We start from the raw sequence: 14397 nt of genomic DNA, 5'->3' as shown, positions 1-14397 counted from the left end.
ATAGTGTTGTTAAGAAGGTAGAGAAACTAGAGCCTGTAGGACCTGCCTTGTTGATACTGTTGTTATGAAGTTAGAAACTACGGCCTGTAGGACCTGCCTTGTTGATAGTGTTGTTAAGAAGGTAGAGAAACGAGAGCCTGTAGGACCTGCCTTGTTGATAGTGTTGTTAAGAAGGTAGAAACTAGAGCCTGTAGGACCTGCCTTGTTGATAATGTTGTGAAGAAGGTAGAAACTAGGGCCTGTAGGACCTGCCTTGTTGATAGTGTTGTTAAGGTAGAAACTAGAGCCTGTCGGACCTGCCTTGTTGATACTGTTGTTAAGAAGGTAGAAACAAGAGCCTGTAGGACTTGCCTTGTTGATAGCGTTGTTAAGAAGGTAGTAACTAGAGCCTGTAGGACCTGCCTTGTTGATACTGTTGTTATGAAGTTAGAAACTACGGCCTGTAGGACCTGCCTTGTTGATAGTGTTGTTAAGAAGGTAGAAACTAGAGCCTGTAGGACCTGCCTTGTTGATAATGTTGTGAAGAAGGTAGAAACTAGAGCCTGTAGGACTTGCCTTGTTGATAGCGTTGTTAAGAAGGTAGAAACTAGAGCCTGTAGGACCTGCCTTGTTGATAGTGTTGTTAAGAAGGTAGAAACTAGAGCCTGTAGGACCTGCCTTGTTGATACTGTTGTTATGAAGTTAGAAACTACGGCCTGTAGGACCTGCCTTGTTGATAGTGTTGTTTAGAAGGTAGAGAAAACGAGCCTGTAGGACCTGCCTTGTTGATAGTGTTGTTAAGAAGGTAGAAACTAGAGCCTGTAGGACCTGCCTTGTTGATAATGTTGTGAAGAAGGTAGAAACTAGGGCCTGTAGGACCTGCCTTGTTGATACTGTTGTTAAGAAGGTAGAAACTAGAGCCTGTAGGACTTGCCTTGTTGATAGCGTTGTTAAGAAGGTAGTAACTAGAGCCTGTAGGACCTGCCTTGTTGATACTGTTGTTATGAAGTTGGAAACTACGGCCTGTAGGACCTGCCTTGTTGATAGTGTTGTTAAGAAGGTAGAGAAACGAGAGCCTGTAGGACCTGCCTTGTTGATAGTGTTGTTAAGAAGGTAGAGAAACGAGAGCCTGTAGGACCTGCCTTGTTGATAGTGTTGTGAAGAAGGTAGAAACTAGGGCCTGTAGGACCTGCCTTGTTGATAGTGTTGTTAAGAAGGTAGAAACTAGAGCCTGTAGGACCTGCCTTGTTGATAGTGTTGTTAAGGTAGAAACTACGGCCTGTAGGACCTGCCTTGTTGATAGTGTTGCTAAGAAGGTAGAGAAACGAGAGCCTGTAGGACCTGCCTTGTTGATAGTGTTGTTAAGGTAGAAACTAGAGCCTGTCGGACCTGCCTTGTTGATAGTGTTGTTAAGAAGGTAGAAACTAGAGCCTGTCGGACCTGCCTTGTTGATACTGTTGTTAAGAAGGTAGAAACTAGAGCCTGTAGGACCTGCCTTGTTGATAGTGTTGTTAAGAAGGTAGAGAAACTAGAGCCTGTAGGACCTGCCTTGTTGATACTGTTGTTATGAAGTTAGAAACTACGGCCTGTAGGACCTGCCTTGTTGATAGTGTTGTTAAGAAGGTAGAGAAACTAGAGCCTGTAGGACCTGCCTTGTTGATAGTGTTGTTAAGAAGGTAGAGAAACGAGAGCCTGTAGGACCTGCCTTGTTGATAGTGTTGTGAAGAAGGTAGAAACTAGGGCCTGTAGGACCTGCCTTGTTGATAGTGTTGTTAAGGTAGAAACTAGAGCCTGTCGGACCTGCCTTGTTGATACTGTTGTTAAGAAGGTAGAAACTAGAGCCTGTAGGACTTGCCTTGTTGATAGCGTTGTTAAGAAGGTAGTAACTAGAGCCTGTAGGACCTGCCTTGTTGATACTGTTGTTATGAAGTTAGAAACTACGGCCTGTAGGACCTGCCTTGTTGATAGTGTTGTTAAGAAGGTAGAGAAACGAGAGCCTGTAGGACCTGCCTTGTTGATAGTGTTGTTAAGAAGGTAGAAACTAGAGCCTGTAGGACCTGCCTTGTTGATAATGTTGTGAAGAAGGTAGAAACTAGGGCCTGTAGGACCTGCCTTGTTGATAGTGTTGTTAAGGTAGAAACTAGAGCCTGTCGGACCTGCCTTGTTGATACTGTTGTTAAGAAGGTAGAAACTAGGGCCTGTAGGACCTGCCTTGTTGATAGTGTTGTTAAGGTAGAAACTACGGCCTGTAGGACCTGCCTTGTTGATAGTGTTGCTAAGAAGGTAGAGAAACGAGAGCCTTTAGGACCTGCCTTGTTGATAGTGTTGTTAAGGTACAAACTAGAGCCTGTCGGACCTGCCTTGTTGATAGTGTTGTTAAGAAGGTAGAAACAAGAGCCTGTAGGACCTGCCTTGTTGATACTGTTGTTATGAAGTTAGAAACTACGGCCTGTAGGACCTGCCTTGTTGATAGTGTTGTTAAGAAGGTAGAGAAACGAGAGCCTGTAGGACCTGCCTTGTTGATAGTGTTGTGAAGAAGGTAGAAACTAGGGCCTGTAGGACCTGCCTTGTTGATAGTGTTGTTAAGAAGGTAGAAACTAGAGCCTGTAGGACCTGCCTTGTTGATAGTGTTGTTAAGAAGGTAGAAACTAGAGCCTGTAGGACCTGCCTTGTTTATACTGTTGTTATGAAGTTAGAAACTACGGCCTGTAGGACCTGCCTTGTTGATAGTGTTGTTAAGAAGGTAGAGAAACGAGAGCCTGTAGGACCTGCCTTGTTGATAGTGTTGTGAAGAAGGTAGAAACTAGGGCCTGTAGGACCTGCCTTGTTGATAGTGTTGTTAAGAAGGTAGAAACTAGAGCCTGTAGGACCTGCCTTGTTGATAGTGTTGTTAAGGTAGAAACTAGAGCCTGTTGGACCTGCCTTGTTGATAGTGTTGTTAAGAAGGTAGAAACTAGAGCCTGTAGGACCTGCCTTGTTGATACTGTTGTTATGAAGTTATAAACTACGGCCTGTAGGACCTGCCTTGTTGATAGTGTTGTTAAGAAGGTAGAAACTTGGGCCTGTAGGACCTGCATTGTTGATAGTGTTGTTAAGAAAGTAGAAACTAGAGCCTGTAGGACCTGCCTTGTTGATAATGTTGTTAAGAAGGTAGAAACTAGGGCTTGTAGGAACTGCCTTGTTGATAGTGTTGTTAAGGTAGAAACGAGAGCCTGTCGGACCTGCCTTGTTGATAGTGTTGTTAAGAAGGTAGAAACTAGAGCCTGTAGGACCTGCCTTGTTGATAGTGTTGTTAAGGTAGAAACTAGAGCCTGTTGGACCTGCCTTGTTGATAGTGTTGTTAAGAAGGTAGAAATTAGAGCCTGTAGGAACTGCCTTGTTGATAGTGTTGTTAAGGTAGAAACGAGAGCCTGTCGGACCTGCCTTGTTGATAGTGTTGTTAAGAAGGTAGAAACTAGAGCCTGTAGGACCTGCCTTGTTGATAGTGTTGTTAAGAAGGTAGAAACTAGGGCCTGTAGGACCTGCCTTGTTGATAGTGTTGTTAAGGTAGAAACTAGAGCCTGTCGGACCTGCCTTGTTGATAGTGTTGTTAAGAAGGTAGAAACTAGAGCCTGTAGGACCTGCCTTGTTGATAGTGTTGTTAAGAAGGTAGAAACTTGGGCCTGTAGGACCTGCATTGTTGATAATGTTGCTAAGAAGGTAGAAACTAGGGCCTGTGGGACCTGCTTGTTGATAGTGTTGTTAAGAAGGTAGAAAAAGCCTGTAGGACCTGCCTGTTAAGAAGGTAGAAATTAGACCTAGGACCTGCTTGTTGATAGTGTTGTTAAGAAGGTAGAAACTAGAGCCTGTAGGACCTGCCTTGTTGATAGTGTTGTTAAGAAGGTAGAAACTAGAGCCTGTAGGACCTGCCTTGTTGATACTGTTGTTTGAAGGTAGAAACTACGGCCTGTAGGACCTGCCTTGTTGATAGTGTTGTTAAGAAGGTAGAAACTAGAGCCTGTAGGACCTGCCTTGTTGATAGTGTTGTTAAGAAGGTAGAAACTAGGGCCTGTAGGACCTGCCTTGTTGATAGTGTTGTTAAGAAGGTAGAAACTAGAGCCTGTAGGACCTGCCTTGTTGATAGTGTTGTTAAGGTAGAAACTAGGCCTGTAGGACCTGCCTTGTTGATAGTGTTGTTAAGAAGGTAGAAACTAGAGCCTGTAGGACCTGCCTTGTTGATAGTGTTGTTATGAAGGTAGAAACTAGGGCCTGTAGGACCTGCCTTGTTGATAGTGTTGTTAAGAAGGTAGAAACTAGAGCCTGTAGGACCTGCCTTGTTGATAGTGTTGTGAAGAAGGTAGAAACTAGGGCCTGTAGGACCTGCCTTGTTGATAGTGTTGTTAAGGTAGAAACTAGAGCCTGTCGGACCTGCCTTGTTGATACTGTTGTTAAGAAGGTAGAAACTAGGCCTGTAGGACCTGCCTTGTTGATAGTGTTGTTAAGAAGGTAGAAACTAGGCCTGTAGGACCTGCCTTGTTGATAGTGTTGTGAAGGTAGAAACTGCCTGTAGGACCTGCCTTGTTGATAGTGTTGTGAAGAAGGTAGAAACTAGGGCCTGTAGGACCTGCCTTGTTGATAGTGTTGTTAAGGTAGAAACTAGAGCCTGTCGGACCTGCCTTGTTGATAGTGTTGTTAAGAAGGTAGAAACTAGAGCCTGTAGGACCTGCCTTGTTGATAGTGTTGTTAAGAAGGTAGAAACTAGAGCCTGTAGGACCTGCCTTGTTGATACTGTTGTTTGAAGGTAGAAACTACGGCCTGTAGGACCTGCCTTGTTGATAGTGTTGTTAAGAAGGTAGAAACGAGAGCCTGTAGGACCTGCCTTGTTGATAGTGTTGTTAAGAAGGTAGAAACTAGAGCCTGTAGGACCTGCCTTGTTGATAGTGTTGTGAAGAAGGTAGAAACTAGGGCCTGTAGGACCTGCCTTGTTGATAGTGTTGTTAAGGTAGAAACTAGGGCCTGTAGGACCTGCCTTGTTGATAGTGTTGTTAAGGTAGAAACTAGAGCCTGTAGGACCTGCCTTGTTGATAGTGTTGTTAAGGTAGAAACTAGGCCTGTAGGACCTGCCTTGTTGATAGTGTTGTTAAGGTAGAAACTAGGGCCTGTAGGACCTGCCTTGTTGATAGTGTTGTTAAGGTAGAAACTAGAGCCTGTAGGACCTGCCTTGTTGATAGTGTTGTTAAGAAGGTAGAAACTAGGGCCTGTAGGACCTGCCTTGTTGATAGTGTTGTTAAGAAGGTAGAAACTAGGGCCTGTAGGACCTGCCTTGTTGATAGTGTTGTTAAGAAGGTAGAAACTAGGGCCTGTAGGACCTGCCTTGTTGATAGTGTTGTTAAGGTAGAAACTAGAGCCTGTAGGACCTGCCTTGTTGATAGTGTTGTTAAGAAGGTAGAAACTAGGCCTGTAGGACCTGCCTTGTTGATAGTGTTGTTAAGAAGGTAGAAACTAGGGCCTGTAGGACCTGCCTTGTTGATAGTGTTGTTAAGGTAGAAACTAGGCCTGTAGGACCTGCCTTGTTGATAGTGTTGTTAAGGTAGAAACTAGGGCCTGTAGGACCTGCCTTGTTGATAGTGTTGTTAAGAAGGTAGAAACTAGGGCCTGTAGGACCTGCCTTACTGATAGTGTTGTTAAGGTAGAAACTAGGGCCTGTAGGACCTGCCTTGTTGATAGTGTTGTTAAGGTAGAAACTAGGGCCTGTAGGACCTGCCTTGTTGATAGTGTTGTTAAGGTAGAAACTAGGGCCTGTAGGACCTGCCTTGTTGATAGTGTTGTTAAGAAGGTAGAAACTAGGGCCTGTAGGACCTGCCTTGTTGATAGTGTTGTTAAGGTAGAAACTAGGGCCTGTAGGACCTGCCTTGTTGATAGTGTTGTTAAGGTAGAAACTAGGGCCTGTAGGACCTGCCTTGTTGATAGTGTTGTTAAGGTAGAAACTAGGGCCTGTAGGACCTGCCTTGTTGATAGTGTTGTTAAGAAGGTAGAAACTAGGGCCTGTAGGACCTGCCTTGTTGATAGTGTTGTTAAGAAGGTAGAAACTAGGGCCTGTAGGACCTGCCTTGTTGATAGTGTTGTTAAGGTAGAAACTAGGGCCTGTAGGACCTGCCTTGTTGATAGTGTTGTTAAGAAGGTAGAAACTAGGGCCTGTAGGACCTGCCTTGTTGATAGTGTTGTTAAGGTAGAAACTAGGGCCTGTAGGACCTGCCTTGTTGATAGTGTTGTTAAGGTAGAAACTAGGGCCTGTAGGACCTGCCTTGTTGATAGTGTTGTTAAGGTAGAAACTAGGGCCTGTAGGACCTGCCTTGTTGATAGTGTTGTTAAGGTAGAAACTAGGGCCTGTAGGACCTGCCTTGTTGATAGTGTTGTTAAGGTAGAAACTAGGACCTGTAGGACCTGCCTTGTTGATAGTGTTGTTAAGGTAGAAACTAGGGCCTGTAGGACCTGCCTTGTTGATAGTGTTGTTAAGGTAGAAACTAGGGCCTGTAGGACCTGCCTTGTTGATAGTGTTGTTAAGGTAGAAACTAGGCCTGTAGGACCTGCCTTGTTGATAGTGTTGTTAAGGTAGAAACTAGGGCCTGTAGGACCTGCCTTGTTGATAGTGTTGTTAAGGTAGAAACTAGGGCCTGTAGGACCTGCCTTGTTGATAGTGTTGTTAAGGTAGAAACTAGGGCCTGTAGGACCTGCCTTGTTGATAGTGTTGTTAAGGGTAGAAACTAGGGCCTGTAGGACCTGCCTTGTTGATAGTGTTGTTAAGGTAGAAACTAGAGCCTGTAGGACCTGCCTTGTTGATAGTGTTGTTAAGGTAGAAACTAGGGCCTGTAGGACCTGCCTTGTTGATAGTGTTGTTAAGGTAGAAACTAGGCCTGTAGGACCTGCCTTGTTGATAGTGTTGTTAAGGTAGAAACTAGGGCCTGTAGGACCTGCCTTGTTGATAGTGTTGTTAAGGTAGAAACTAGAGCCTGTAGGACCTGCCTTGTTGATAGTGTTGTTAAGGTAGAAACTAGGGCCTGTAGGACCTGCCTTGTTGATAGTGTTGTTAAGAAGGTAGAAACTAGGGCCTGTAGGACCTGCCTTACTGATAGTGTTGTTAAGGTAGAAACTAGGGCCTGCCTTGTTGATAGTGTTGTTAAGGTAGAAACTAGGGCCTGTAGGACCTGCCTTGTTGATAGTGTTGTTAAGGTAGAAACTAGGGCCTGTAGGACCTGCCTTGTTGATAGTGTTGTTAAGGTAGAAACTAGGGCCTGTAGGACCTGCCTTGTTGATAGTGTTGTTAAGGTAGAAACTAGGGCCTGTAGGACCTGCCTTGTTGATAGTGTTGTTAAGGTAGAAACTAGGGCCTGTAGGACCTGCCTTGTTGATAGTGTTGTTAAGAAGGTAGAAACTAGGGCCTGTAGGACCTGCCTTGTTGATAGTGTTGTTAAGGTAGAAACTAGGACCTGCCTTGTTGATAGTGTTGTTAAGGTAGAAACTAGGACCTGTAGGACCTGCCTTGTTGATAGTGTTGTTAAGGTAGAAACTAGGGCCTGTAGGACCTGCCTTGTTGATAGTGTTGTTAAGGTAGAAACTAGGGCCTGTAGGACCTGTCTTGTTGATAGTGTTGTTAAGGTAGAAACTAGAGCCTGTAGGACCTGCCTTGTTGATAGTGTTGTTAAGGTAGAAACTAGGGCCTGTAGGACCTGCCTTGTTGATAGTGTTGTTAAGGTAGAAACTAGAGCCTGTAGGACCTGCCTTGTTGATAGTGTTGTTAAGGTAGAAACTAGGGCCTGTAGGACCTGCCTTGTTGATAGTGTTGTTAAGGTAGAAACTAGGGCCTGTAGGACCTGCCTTGTTGATAGTGTTGTTAAGGTAGAAACTAGGGCCTGTAGGACCTGCCTTGTTGATAGTGTTGTTAAGGTAGAAACTAGGGCCTGTAGGACCTGCCTTGTTGATAGTGTTGTTAAGGTAGAAACTAGGGCCTGTAGGACCTGCCTTGTTGATAGTGTTGTTAAGGTAGAAACTAGGGCCTGTAGGACCTGCCTTGTTGATAGTGTTGTTAAGGTAGAAACTAGGGCCTGTAGGACCTGCCTTGTTGATAGTGTTGTTAAGGTAGAAACTAGGGCCTGTAGGACCTGCCTTGTTGATAGTGTTGTTAAGGTAGAAACTAGGGCCTGTAGGACCTGCCTTGTTGATAGTGTTGTTAAGGTAGAAACTAGGGCCTGTAGGACCTGCCTTGTTGATAGTGTTGTTAAGGTAGAAACTAGGGCCTGTAGGACCTGCCTTGTTGATAGTGTTGTTAAGGTAGAAACTAGGGCCTGTAAGACCTGCCTTGTTGATAGTGTTGTTAAGGTAGAAACTAGGGCCTGCCTTGTTGATAGTGTTGTTAAGGTAGAAACTAGGGCCTGTAGGACCTGCCTTGTTGATAGTGTTGTTAAGGTAGAAACTAGGGCCTGTAGGACCTGCCTTGTTGATAGTGTTGTTAAGGTAGAAACTAGGGCCTGTAGGACCTGCCTTGTTGATAGTGTTGTTAAGGTAGAAACTAGGGCCTGTAGGACCTGCCTTGTTGATAGTGTTGTTAAGGTAGAAACTAGGGCCTGTAGGACCTGCCTTGTTGATAGTGTTGTTAAGGTAGAAACTAGGGCCTGTAGGACCTGCCTTGTTGATAGTGTTGTTAAGGTAGAAACTAGGGCCTGTAGGACCTGCCTTGTTGATAGTGTTGTTAAGGTAGAAACTAGGGCCTGTAGGACCTGCCTTGTTGATAGTGTTGTTAAGGTAGAAACTAGGACCTGCCTTGTTGATAGTGTTGTTAAGGTAGAAACTAGGGCCTGTAGGACCTGCCTTGTTGATAGTGTTGTTAAGGTAGAAACTAGGGCCTGTAGGACCTGCCTTGTTGATAGTGTTGTTAAGGTAGAAACTAGGGCCTGTAGGACCTGCCTTGTTGATAGTGTTGTTAAGGTAGAAACTAGGGCCTGTAGGACCTGCCTTGTTGATAGTGTTGTTAAGGTAGAAACTAGGGCCTGTAGGACCTGCCTTGTTGATAGTGTTGTTAAGGTAGAAACTAGGGCCTGTAGGACCTGCCTTGTTGATAGTGTTGTTAAGGTAGAAACTAGGGCCTGTAGGACCTGCCTTGTTGATAGTGTTGTTAAGGTAGAAACTAGGGCCTGCCTTGTTGATAGTGTTGTTAAGGTAGAAACTAGGGCCTGTAGGACCTGCCTTGTTGATAGTGTTGTTAAGGTAGAAACTAGGGCCTGTAGGACCTGCCTTGTTGATAGTGTTGTTAAGGTAGAAACTAGGGCCTGTAGGACCTGCCTTGTTGATAGTGTTGTTAAGGTAGAAACTAGGGCCTGTAGGACCTGCCTTGTTGATAGTGTTGTTAAGGTAGAAACTAGGGCCTGTAGGACCTGCCTTGTTGATAGTGTTGTTAAGGTAGAAACTAGGGCCTGTAGGACCTGCCTTGTTGATAGTGTTGTTAAGGTAGAAACTAGGGCCTGTAGGACCTGCCTTGTTGATAGTGTTGTTAAGGTAGAAACTAGGGCCTGTAGGACCTGCCTTGTTGATAGTGTTGTTAAGGTAGAAACTAGGACCTGCCTTGTTGATAGTGTTGTTAAGGTAGAAACTAGGACCTGCCTTGTTGATAGTGTTGTTAAGGTAGAAACTAGGACCTGTAGGACCTGCCTTGTTGATAGTGTTGTTAAGGTAGAAACTAGGGCCTGTAGGACCTGCCTTGTTGATAGTGTTGTTAAGGTAGAAACTAGGGCCTGTAGGACCTGCCTTGTTGATAGTGTTGTTAAGGTAGAAACTAGGGCCTGTTGGACCTGCCTTGTTGATAGTGTTGTTAAGGTAGAAAAGGCCTGTAGGACCTGCCTTGTTGATAGTGTTGTTAAGGTAGAAACTAGGCCTGTAGGACCTGCCTTGTTGATAGTGTTGTTAAGGTAGAAACTAGGGCCTGTAGGACCTGCCTTGTTGATAGTGTTGTTAAGGTAGAAACTAGGGCCTGTAGGACCTGCCTTGTTGATAGTGTTGTTAAGGTAGAAACTAGGCCTGTAGGACCTGCCTTGTTGATAGTGTTGTTAAGGTAGAAACTAGGGCCTGTAGGACCTGCCTTGTTGATAGTGTTGTTAAGGTAGAAACTAGGGCCTGTAGGACCTGCCTTGTTGATAGTGTTGTTAAGGTAGAAACTAGGGCCTGTAGGACCTGCCTTGTTGATAGTGTTGTTAAGGTAGAAACTAGGCCTGTAGGACCTGCCTTGTTGATAGTGTTGTTAAGGTAGAAACTAGGCCTGTAGGACCTGCCTTGTTGATAGTGTTGTTAAGGTAGAAACTAGGGCCTGTAGGACCTGCCTTGTTGATAGTGTTGTTAAGGTAGAAACTAGGGCCTGTAGGACCTGCCTTGTTGATAGTGTTGTTAAGGTAGAAACTAGGGCCTGTAGGACCTGCCTTGTTGATAGTGTTGTTAAGGTAGAAACTAGGCCTGTAGGACCTGCCTTGTTGATAGTGTTGTTAAGGTAGAAACTAGGGCCTGTAGGACCTGCCTTGTTGATAGTGTTGTTAAGGTAGAAACTAGGGCCTGTAGGACCTGCCTTGTTGATAGTGTTGTTAAGGTAGAAACTAGGCCTGTAGGACCTGCCTTGTTGATAGTGTTGTTAAGGTAGAAACTAGGGCCTGTAGGACCTGCCTTGTTGATAGTGTTGTTAAGGTAGAAACTAGGGCCTGTTGGACCTGCCTTGTTGATAGTGTTGTTAAGGTAGAAACTAGGACCTGCCTTGTTGATAGTGTTGTTAAGGTAGAAACTAGGACCTGCCTTGTTGATAGTGTTGTTAAGGTAGAAACTAGGGCCTGTAGGACCTGCCTTGTTGATAGTGTTGTTAAGGTAGAAACTAGGGCCTGTAGGACCTGCCTTGTTGATAGTGTTGTTAAGGTAGAAACTAGGGCCTGTAGGACCTGCCTTGTTGATAGTGTTGTTAAGGTAGAAACTAGGGCCTGTAGGACCTGCCTTGTTGATAGTGTTGTTAAGGTAGAAACTAGGGCCTGTAGGACCTGCCTTGTTGATAGTGTTGTTAAGGTAGAAACTAGGGCCTGTAGGACCTGCCTTGTTGATAGTGTTGTTAAGGTAGAAACTAGGGCCTGTAGGACCTGCCTTGTTGATAGTGTTGTTAAGGTAGAAACTAGGGCCTGTAGGACCTGCCTTGTTGATAGTGTTGTTAAGGTAGAAACTAGGGCCTGTAGGACCTGCCTTGTTGATAGTGTTGTTAAGGTAGAAACTAGGGCCTGTAGGACCTGCCTTGTTGATAGTGTTGTTAAGGTAGAAACTAGGGCCTGTAGGACCTGCCTTGTTGATAGTGTTGTTAAGGTAGAAACTAGGGCCTGTAGGACCTGCCTTGTTGATAGTGTTGTTAAGGTAGAAACTAGGGCCTGTAGGACCTGCCTTGTTGATAGTGTTGTTAAGGTAGAAACTAGGGCCTGTAGGACCTGCCTTGTTGATAGTGTTGTTAAGGTAGAAACTAGGGCCTGTAGGACCTGCCTTGTTGATAGTGTTGTTAAGGTAGAAACTAGGGCCTGTAGGACCTGCCTTGTTGATAGTGTTGTTAAGGTAGAAACTAGAGCCTGTAGGACCTGCCTTGTTGATAGTGTTGTTAAGGTAGAAACTAGGGCCTGTAGGACCTGCCTTGTTGATAGTGTTGTTAAGGTAGAAACTAGGGCCTGTAGGACCTGCCTTGTTGATAGTGTTGTTAAGGTAGAAACTAGGGCCTGTAGGACCTGCCTTGTTGATAGTGTTGTTAAGGTAGAAACTAGGGCCTGTAGGACCTGCCTTGTTGATAGTGTTGTTAAGGTAGAAACTAGGGCCTGTAGGACCTGCCTTGTTGATAGTGTTGTTAAGGTAGAAACTAGAGCCTGTAGGACCTGCCTTGTTGATAGTGTTGTTAAGGTAGAAACTAGGGCCTGTAGGACCTGCCTTGTTGATAGTGTTGTTAAGGTAGAAACTAGGGCCTGTAGGACCTGCCTTGTTGATAGTGTTGTTAAGGTAGAAACTAGGGCCTGTAGGACCTGCCTTGTTGATAGTGTTGTTAAGGTAGAAACTAGGGCCTGTAGGACCTGCCTTGTTGATAGTGTTGTTAAGGTAGAAACTAGGGCCTGTAGGACCTGCCTTGTTGATAGTGTTGTTAAGGTAGAAACTAGGGCCTGTAGGACCTGCCTTGTTGATAGTGTTGTTAAGGTAGAAACTAGGACCTGCCTTGTTGATAGTGTTGTTAAGGTAGAAACTAGGGCCTGTAGGACCTGCCTTGTTGATAGTGTTGTTAAGGTAGAAACTAGGGCCTGTAGGACCTGCCTTGTTGATAGTGTTGTTAAGGTAGAAACTAGGGCCTGTAGGACCTGCCTTGTTGATAGTGTTGTTAAGGTAGAAACTAGGGCCTGTAGGACCTGCCTTGTTGATAGTGTTGTTAAGAAGGTAGAAACTAGGGCCTGTAGGACCTGCCTTGTTGATAGTGTTGTTAAGGTAGAAACTAGGGCCTGTAGGACCTGCCTTGTTGATAGTGTTGTTAAGGTAGAAACTAGGACCTGCCTTGTTGATACTGTTGTTAAGGTAGAAACTAGGACCTGCCTTGTTGATAGTGTTGTGAAGAAGGTAGAAACTAGGGCCTGTAGGACCTGCCTTGTTGATAGTGTTGTTAAGGTAGAAACTAGGCCTGTAGGACCTGCCTTGTTGATAGTGTTGTTAAGGTAGAAACTAGGGCCTGTAGGACCTGCCTTGTTGATAGTGTTGTTAAGGTAGAAACTAGGGCCTGTAGGACCTGCCTTGTTGATAGTGTTGTTAAGGTAGAAACTAGGGCCTGTAGGACCTGCCTTGTTGATAGTGTTGTTAAGGTAGAAACTAGGCCTGTAGGACCTGCCTTGTTGATAGTGTTGTTAAGAAGGTAGAAACTAGGGCCTGTAGGACCTGCCTTGTTGATAGTGTTGTTTAAGGTAGAAACTAGGGCCTGTAGGACCTGCCTTGTTGATAGTGTTGTTAAGAAGGTAGAAACTAGGGCCTGTAGGACCTGCCTTGTTGATAGTGTTGTTAAGGTAGAAACTAGGGCCTGTAGGACCTGCCTTGTTGATAGTGTTGTTAAGGTAGAAACTAGAGCCTGTAGGACCTGCCTTGTTGATAGTGTTGTTAAGAAGGTAGAAACTAGAGCCTGTAGGACCTGCCTTGTTGATAGTGTTGTTAGAAGGTAGAAACTAGGGCCTGTAGGACCTGCCTTGTTGATAGTGTTGTTAAGGTAGAAACTAGGCCTGTAGGACCTGCCTTGTTGATAGTGTTGTTAAGGTAGAAACTAGGGCCTGTAGGACCTGCCTTGTTGATAGTGTTGTTAAGGTAGAAACTAGGGCCTGTAGGACCTGCCTTGTTGATAGTGTTGTTAAGGTAGAAACTAGAGCCTGTAGGACCTGCCTTGTTGATAGTGTTGTTAAGAAGGTAGAAACTAGAGCCTGTAGGACCTGCCTTGTTGATAGTGTTGTTAAGGTAGAAACTAGGCCTGTAGGACCTGCCTTGTTGATAGTGTTGTTAAGAAGGTAGAAACTTGGGCCTGTAGGACCTGCCTTGTTGATAGTGTTGTTAAGAAGGTAGAAACTAGAGCCTGTAGGACCTGCCTTGTTGATAGTGTTGTTAAGAAGGTAGAAACTAGGGCCTGTAGGACCTGCCTTGTTGATAGTGTTGTTAAGGTAGAAACTAGGCCTGTCGGACCTGCCTTGTTGATAGTGTTGTTAAGAAGGTAGAAACTAGAGCCTGTAGGACCTGCCTTGTTGATAGTGTTGTTAAGGTAGAAACTAGGGCCTGTAGGACCTGCCTTGTTGATAGTGTTGTTAAGGTAGAAACTAGGCCTGTAGGACCTGCCTTGTTGATAGTGTTGTAAGAAGGTAGAAATTAGGCCTGTAGGACCTGCCTTGTTGATAGTGTTGTTAAGGTAGAAACTAGAGCCTGTAGGACCTGCCTTGTTGATAGTGTTGTTAAGAAGGTAGAAACTAGAGCCTGTAGGACCTGCCTTGTTGATAGTGTTGTTAAGAAGGTAGAAACTAGGGCCTGTAGGACCTGCCTTGTTGATAGTGTTGTTAAGGTAGAAACTAGAGCCTGTAGGACCTGCCTTGTTGATAGTGTTGTTAAGAAGGTAGAAATTAGAGCCTGTAGGACCTGCCTTGTTGATAGTGTTGTTAAGAAGGTAGAAACTTGGGCCTGTAGGACCTGCCTTGTTGATAGTGTTGTTAAGAAGGTAGAAACTAGGGCCTGTTGGGACCTGCATTGTTGATAGTGCTGTTAAGAAGGTAGAAACTAGCCTGTAGGACCTGCATTGTTGATAGTGCTGTTAAGAAGGTAGAAACTAGAGCCTGTAGGACCTGCATTGTTGATAGTGTTGTGAAGAAGGTAGAAACTAGGGCC

At 44.8% G+C, this 14397-nt stretch overlaps 1 protein-coding gene across 6 annotated transcripts in view; it reads right to left on the bottom strand.

Moving 5' to 3' along the window:
* Positions 1-14397, bottom strand: part of LOC118371033 (pituitary adenylate cyclase-activating polypeptide type I receptor-like) — a 97362-nt gene that overhangs the window by 9546 nt on the left and 73419 nt on the right. The window lies entirely within an intron of this gene.

Source organism: Oncorhynchus keta, chromosome 1, assembly GCF_023373465.1.
Source record: "Oncorhynchus keta strain PuntledgeMale-10-30-2019 chromosome 1, Oket_V2, whole genome shotgun sequence".
Taxonomy (NCBI): domain Eukaryota; kingdom Metazoa; phylum Chordata; class Actinopteri; order Salmoniformes; family Salmonidae; genus Oncorhynchus; species Oncorhynchus keta.
The sequence above is the reverse complement of the archived record's forward strand: the minus strand, read 5'-3'. Positions and strand labels throughout refer to the sequence as shown.